Below are 7631 nucleotides of genomic sequence, written 5' to 3'. Positions count from 1 at the left end.
TCTGACTTCAGTTCAGGCCATGGTCTTGCGGTTCACAAGTTCGAGCTGTGTGTTGAGCTCTGGGCTGACAGCTCAGAGCGTGGAGCCTGCTTCAGATTCTCTCTCTCTCTCTCTCTCTCTCTCTCTCTCTCTCTCTCTCTCTGTGTGTGTGTGTGTCTCACTCTCTCTCAAAAATAAATAAACATTTTTAAAAAATTATAAAATTTCATTATTTGCTCCCCCAAATAACAGTGAAACTAGTAGATTCCTCTGTATCTATCTTGGGTTCTTCCTTATAGGAATTATTCAAAATTTTAGTCTCAATTTCACATTTAGAACTTGTCTCCCTTAACTTGATAAACTTGTTTTTCACTTTTGGAGACTATATTATTCTCAAAAAGTAAATTTCAAATAGCTATTTTCTGGCTGTCCCAAACAGGATACCATTGCATTGTATTCATGATAGTTTTCTCCTTTTGTAACATCATTTATTAAATGTCCTCTGTTATTAAAACACATTATTTATTTAAATAAGATAAGTCACAGTAAATTTAGGAAAAGTGATGAACAGAATTTTTACAGGAGAAGTTTTGAAGACTCTGAGTTATCCACCCTGCCTTCCAGAGTTAAAAGCATATTTCCCTTTAAATTCAAAAGAATTTTTAGAGTTTCCATAGCTTTTGTTTATGTTTTTGTCTTTCCCACATCTAAAAGAAACACTGAGTTACATTTTTTTTTTGGTCATGAAATTATTAATGTTATTTACTGTTGTAAATCTGTGAAAATTTATATAGCTGTTTTTTGGTTCACCTTGTTAGATATTTCATGAAAATATGTTTGTTCTTCTTGCTGTTGATGTTGTTCTTGATATTGCATGAATTTCACTTCTGAGAACATTCTCAGAAGTTGTCACAAAAATTTTTTTAAGTATTAAATGTGGAGCAATTCAGGGTGAAAATCGGGATTTATTTCCACTTTTCTAAGAATAACTAAAAAATACCACCAAAATTTCAAGGTCACTTAGCAGTCTTTTTATATGTAATAATATTACTTCTAGTGTTGGAAAAACAAATATGTGATAAATTAGGAATCTATCATATTTTTCAACACTAATGTTATAATGTTGCAGTTATATCATTAGATCACAGTCATTTGTAGAAATGTATTTTAAAATGTATCTCTGTATTTATTTTTATACTAACATGAAGCTATTGTAGAAATTTATGTTAAATTTCCTTTGTCTCTCCAATTTCAGAGACATTGTAACATATTTTGAATATCTTAATCCATAAGCTGTGATATTAGTAGGTCAGTTCTTGGCACAAGTGTTTATAAAAATAACAATAAATAAAAAATAAGTAAGTAAGTAAATATTTTTTAAAAGAGCAAAAGAAAGGTTTTCTTCAAAAACACAAAATCAAATCTGACCATAGCAAAGATCAGAAATCAAGTGTACCTACTTCATAATAACTCCTACTTCTATTTAAATTCTTCCTTTATAATAGCTGCATATATACATCTATTTATTCCATAATTATAATATTAAGACTAAATTCTAAATTCTAAATTTTGAATTCTATTTTTTTTAATATTTTATGATCATTTTGAATATATAAACACCATTAAGAGTTTATGAGTGCATCATTATGCATGACATTATTTGAAATAACATAAACAGGTATCAGTCCTCTTTTCTAAAAATAATACTGTATTATGCATTCTGGGTCCCAGTAAAGTAACATAAGGATCATCCACCAATGCTATAATTACCTGAAATTTGAACTCTTTGAGAAACTTTTAGCCAGTATTATCAGTGGGACACTTTAAGAATTAATCTATGGTTTTAAGGGAAGTCAACTATGTATAAGGAGAAATTGACTACTTTGAAAATCTATACATGCTACAGAGCCTATGTATCTAATTCCAAAATGGGATACAGATGTGTTCAAAAGTAGGTGATGTAGGTATGTAAGTTTGATGGTGGAATAACCTAAAATAAACCTCCATGTATGCTACTCCATGTGCATTAGGCTAAAATGAGATCGACCGATTTTAACATTCTGGAGTCCAGTCTCCGAAATTTAATTTACTTCTAAGTTTCACTAGACCAACTAAGCACCATTTGTTCTGACAAACGAGTGGGAAAAATCAATCCTTTGAAATAATGGAGAAGACTTTTTGAAAAAAAAAAAAAAAAAAGCTGTGGAATGTCTGTATTTCTACCGTTTCTATCAGGTGTTGCTCTAAAAGATGTTATTTATAGTGAAATATAATTGGGTCACTTCCAGTGATGAAAATTTAGCTTCCTTATTATCCTGGACACTATGGCTCATCTCCTGTTTCACGTGTTGGCTGGATTTTCATGGTAATATCTTCATAATGATCAAAAGAAATGGCTCAGTTAGTGGGGTTATCAGTACAATGTTAGATGCTGCCAAAATCTTTTGGCTCAAAATCAACTGCTATAACTGTGTCCAATATCTTTTCATCTATATCATAACATGTAAACGAAGAGAACAAAACCTTTAAGCTTTAGAATTAAAAGGACTATATAGTATGATTATATATTCAAAACTATAATATGTAATTGTTATTTAAGAAGTTAACTATTTTTTCCTATTTATACATTACCACCTATTTCTTTTCCAATGAATCAAGAATTAAAATATGTGGAGATATTTGATCTTAAAAGTAATCAGATAAAATAACATTTACTTAATTTATCAAATATTAATCAGAGATAAATATTTTCTTATTGAATAAATTGAAAATAATTACTATATTAGCAGATTCTTTTGTTAGCCATTTTTGAGAAAATGAGAAATAAAAGTTTACCTCCCTTAAGTTTTATCAATTGTTGTTGGGGGGGGGGGATTGGGAACAGAGTCACAGAGATTTTCCACCAAAATCATAGGAGGGAATCATTCTGGTTTATGTGATTGATGTTTTATGGCCCAATCTTGAATAAAGGGTCTTCAGTCTAAGAAAAAAAAAAAATGAGAGCAAAACATTTTTGGAAAACGTAGCAAGATATATTTGTTCACTTTGAACAAATAGGAAAGCAAAGTCTTAGGGAAGATATTGATAATAAGTCAGTTATCTTATTTTATCTTAGATCATTAGGTTTAATCAAGCTAGTTGCAAGAAAGGATGCTTTCTTTTTGTGCTTCCTGCTGATCTACTGAATCCTTGTAATCTTTTTTTATGCCACAACTCAGTTGGAATTCTTGTCTGAACCCATATTACTCGATGCAGGAAAGGGCTTTTGAGAAAATAGGATAATGTTATTCACATTGAATCTTTGAACCTTTTTTTTTTTTTTTTCAAGAAGGAATTATTGATTGTGTCAGCATCCTTCACACTGCATTGCAAAGATTCAATGTGGAACAACGATTCATTCTATAAAGGAACACAGGACATGATTGCCCTGCCTCCCATCCTATTAGTACTTTAACATTGGACTGAATTACCCAGCTGTTTTGACATACAAATCATCCCAATTGGTTTCTAACAATATAAAATATATTTTTGTATGCTGCTGTCATATTATTTTACCCTATTACATTCACAAACCTTATTTAGGTATTGAAGTGTGTGACCAGATCTCTTGATATAAGGTTAATTGGAAAAAAATAAAAACAAAAAAACCAAAAAAACAAAGTAGTACTTATCTATGATCTGGTTTAAAACTAGACCTTATTGTAGCTTACATGACAGACCATTTTTTGTGTGTGTGAATATAAACTCAACAATAGAGTGCAAATTGAGGGCACATAGAATCTACATACCAGTGATAGACATTTCTTCTATCTATCTATCTATCTATCTATCATTTCAAGATATTTTAAACTATAGGGTCATACTTTGAGTAAATGATCAAGAAAAATTCTATTTTGCATTGAAATTTTTATTTGTAATAGCTTTCATGCAACATAGAAAATTGATTAAAACCTATTTCTGTATCCAAAGTATACTGCCGAATGATGGAAATGAAAATCCAAAATAAAATTTAATTGACTTTTCCAGAAAGGATTCTGTTTATCTATCAGATGTCTACATGGTTTTAAAATTTTTAAAACCCTTGATTTTCCAGAATTTGAATCACTGCTCCTCAAAGGCCCTTTACATATTTCCTCTTTATATAGGAAATAAATTTATTAACTTTCGTGTCTTTATAGTAATCTAGAATTTAACATAGTATCATCAATTCTAGTAATGTTTTACAAAAAATACAATATCATATTAATATCTCAAGTAACATATATTGCAAAGTTTAACAGAAAATCCCTACTGCCTCTCACAGGATATATGAAGTTATTTAAAAAATCACCAGAATTTGTGAACTTTCCAAAGAATTCACTCAGAAAGTCCAAGATTGAATGGCTACTTTGAATAAAAAGAGTGAAGTTGGAGGTGTTAGTATATGAACCTTCTGTAAAAAAACAACAACAACAACAACAACAAAACTCTGTTAATGTTTTATTTTTTTGAGAGAGAGAAAGAGAGACAGAGTGAGAGCAGGAGAGGGGCAGAGAGAGAGGGAGACACAAAATCTGAAGCAGGTTTCAGGATCTGAGCTCTGAGCTGTCAGCACAGTGTCCATGGGGCTCAAACCCACAAACTGCTAGATCATGACCTGATCTGACACTGGATGCTTAACCAACTGCAGGCACCCTGCACCATCTTTTAATCATATAAACATGTACTTGGTCTTGTAAAATAAAGTAATTTCAAAGAACACTTTCACTACTCTCTTTTGGTTTGTGTATGTGCTTTTGCTCGCACATGTGAGAAACTGTTGAAGGTTCCAAAAATTGTGGTTCAGATCAAGAACATGCTCTTATTAGTAGATAAGACATGCATTCTTAAGAGAGCCAAGCCAACTATTTCTTGTTTTTAGGAAGTATAAATGCTTTATTGGGAAATTACTCTTTATTTCATTTTTTAAAAATTAATTAATTTATTAAAAAATTTTAGTACAGTTAGTAATATTCAATTTTACTAAAGTAAACAGCACTTTACTTCATATGTGTGATGATGCTCTAAAGTGAATGAGGTAAAGCCAAAATGGTGTTCAGAATTATTGCTGTCATAAACATGTGATTCTGGATCAAGGTTCTGTTTATGATGAGACACAGCCTAGCTCATTTAACAACATGCTTAACACAGAATTTGCTCATAAGTTTTACCTGCCCACAGACAAATTTATAGATTTTTGTAGTAGGAAAATGTACAATTTCTGCTGTAACACCTCCAAAGACACAAATTATTTCATAAAACTGTCAGATCCTTTTCAAATATTCTAATAATCATTTCTTCTTACATGTGAATCACATAAAATCTTAGTTCATGATATTGAATCATAGCTTCTACTAAAGTGACACTTCTCACCACATTTTTACATGTACCTTAAAAACCTCAGTTTTGGCTTAGCCCAAGCTGTTTTCTTCATACATGATATTCTTCTAATCTGTTCTACATGTTTCCAGAGATTCTTCTATTTTTATTATTAATCTAGAATTTTCATGTATGACTTGATGTATATCTAAAATAAGATTCAGAAGTTAACAAATCCAAGAAGACACTCTTCCTACCAATCTCCTCCCCCTTGGGTACTCCCTGAGGCAAGGCTTGACACCTGGTGTGAACTGGGTAGTACACATAGATGTACCACAAATGCATTGCAGGTGTGTGCCTTTTCTCAGCATCCAGATGAAAATGCGTGTGGCCAGAGGTCCTAGACTGGTCCGGCTGCAAATTGCCATCTCCCTACCTTAAAGTGCCATAAACATTATAATTTTACGTGTGTGCTATGTGAAAATGTTTTGAATATAGTGCTATAATAATACTTGTTCATATCATTTTCATTGACTTTCATTCATTTCATTGAATGGTTAAAACTAACTCTCCTATTTTTCCTTATACACTAATTTTATCTCCCTAAGGAAGATATGAAGATCACAAAGGGTGGAGACTTGTCTTCTGCACTTTTGTATATATGTGAAGATCATGGTAGTGCTCATTAAGGTTATTAAATACAGTTTTATACCTCACAAATGAAGAAATGAATTAAACAAGATTAGAGCAGTGGAGATGAAACAAAAATTTTATACCACTCTTTATATTCACAGAAAACATTAGAAATATCTTAACTATTTGTATGTTTTTCTAACCTGGTGTCACCTGAGTTGCATTGGAAAAGTTATTCATAATTGAGAGCTGAAAAATATTCTGCAGTTTGGATTTCTATGTGGTTGTAGTTCCTTCTGAAATTGATTTACACAGAGTTAATCCAGTTTAAGATTTTATGATTGGGCATTTTCTTTATTTGGTATCCTAAAATAAACACCCAATAATTATCCTACTTTAGTAAAATAAAGAATCAGGATTTCTAATTTTCACTTCCTATGTGCAACCCAAACTAATTTATATTCTGAATACTGGATATATTTTCCAACTTGTGAATTTTTCAGTTTGACTATATACTGCTTTTTCTTAAAGATGGTGAGCAATTTAATCACATGAAAAACGTAACTTCCCAACAACTCTCTTTAATTTTCATTATTTTCATATTATTGAATGTATTTTCAAAGATGAAAAAGGAGGTCAGCTGTAAGAATTTAACTGTATCAAGTCTTTTGAGATGCATTTAACACCTTTGTTGGAAGTCTCAGTAGAGAGGCATATCATTTGATGGGTATATAAACTGGCATTCTTCCCTTCTCAGCCACAACTGCAAAATAGTTTTTGTCCTACTGGTGTGGTTACTTCCTTTATTAAGTAAAATAAAATTAATATCAATTGTATTTGAAAGAGTAGTTGATGTGTGGCCACCGACAACTTGGAATTTTCATGATTTCAAGAGATTTTATTTGTACTATGTAAATAATTACAGATGTGATATGACTAGCAGTACCTGTACTTGTTCTCACAAGTCTAGGACAAGAGTTGGGAACTGGCTGTTAATTAATTCTTGGTTGAAAGATGAGCCAAGAATTAGGCTAAGGTGAGCCTAATATTTACCTAAGGGGAAGTATGCCAGTGAGAGAAAGAAAAGACCCTAGAAATGATATGAAGAAATTTAGACATTGAGACCTCAACTCTTCTTAGCTGTTGGACACCATTTGAAATATCTGTTAGCCTCTTAGAGTGAAACAAAACAAACCAAGGATAAGCAAAAATAAAGTGTTATCCTGTGATGGTCATGGGGACAAGTATATCTCATGAATTAATGTGTTTGAAGTTTTATTGATGTTTTTGATTTCTTTATGTCTATTTTCATTTTGAGAGTTTTCTGTTTTTCATTAATGGTGTGCATATAATAGTCAAATCCAAAGTTGCCTTCCTGTTGCATAGAAGTGTGCATTACCAGACCTTGAAATATTCACTCCTCCTTAAAGAGTTTCTGGGAACAGATGGAAAAGAAGAAATTGAAATAATTGTCTGTTTGTAAATCTTGATTTTTCTCTCTCTTGATCTTTTCTCATTTCTTCTTTTCTCTATATTCCCATTGTCCATCTATCTGCATTATTATCTTTTCTACACACATCTAGTCATAATTAGAAAGACGTTCAAAAGAGAGAACCGAAGGAAAAGGAAGTGATATTCCATGAAGTATGTAGGAGATGGGGCAAAGTACCTGTTTAAAATGG

The sequence above is a fragment of the Panthera uncia genome, chromosome C2 (assembly GCF_023721935.1).
Source record: "Panthera uncia isolate 11264 chromosome C2, Puncia_PCG_1.0, whole genome shotgun sequence".
NCBI classification, from domain to species: Eukaryota; Metazoa; Chordata; class Mammalia; order Carnivora; family Felidae; genus Panthera; species Panthera uncia.
Note: the sequence above shows the minus strand (reverse complement) of the source record.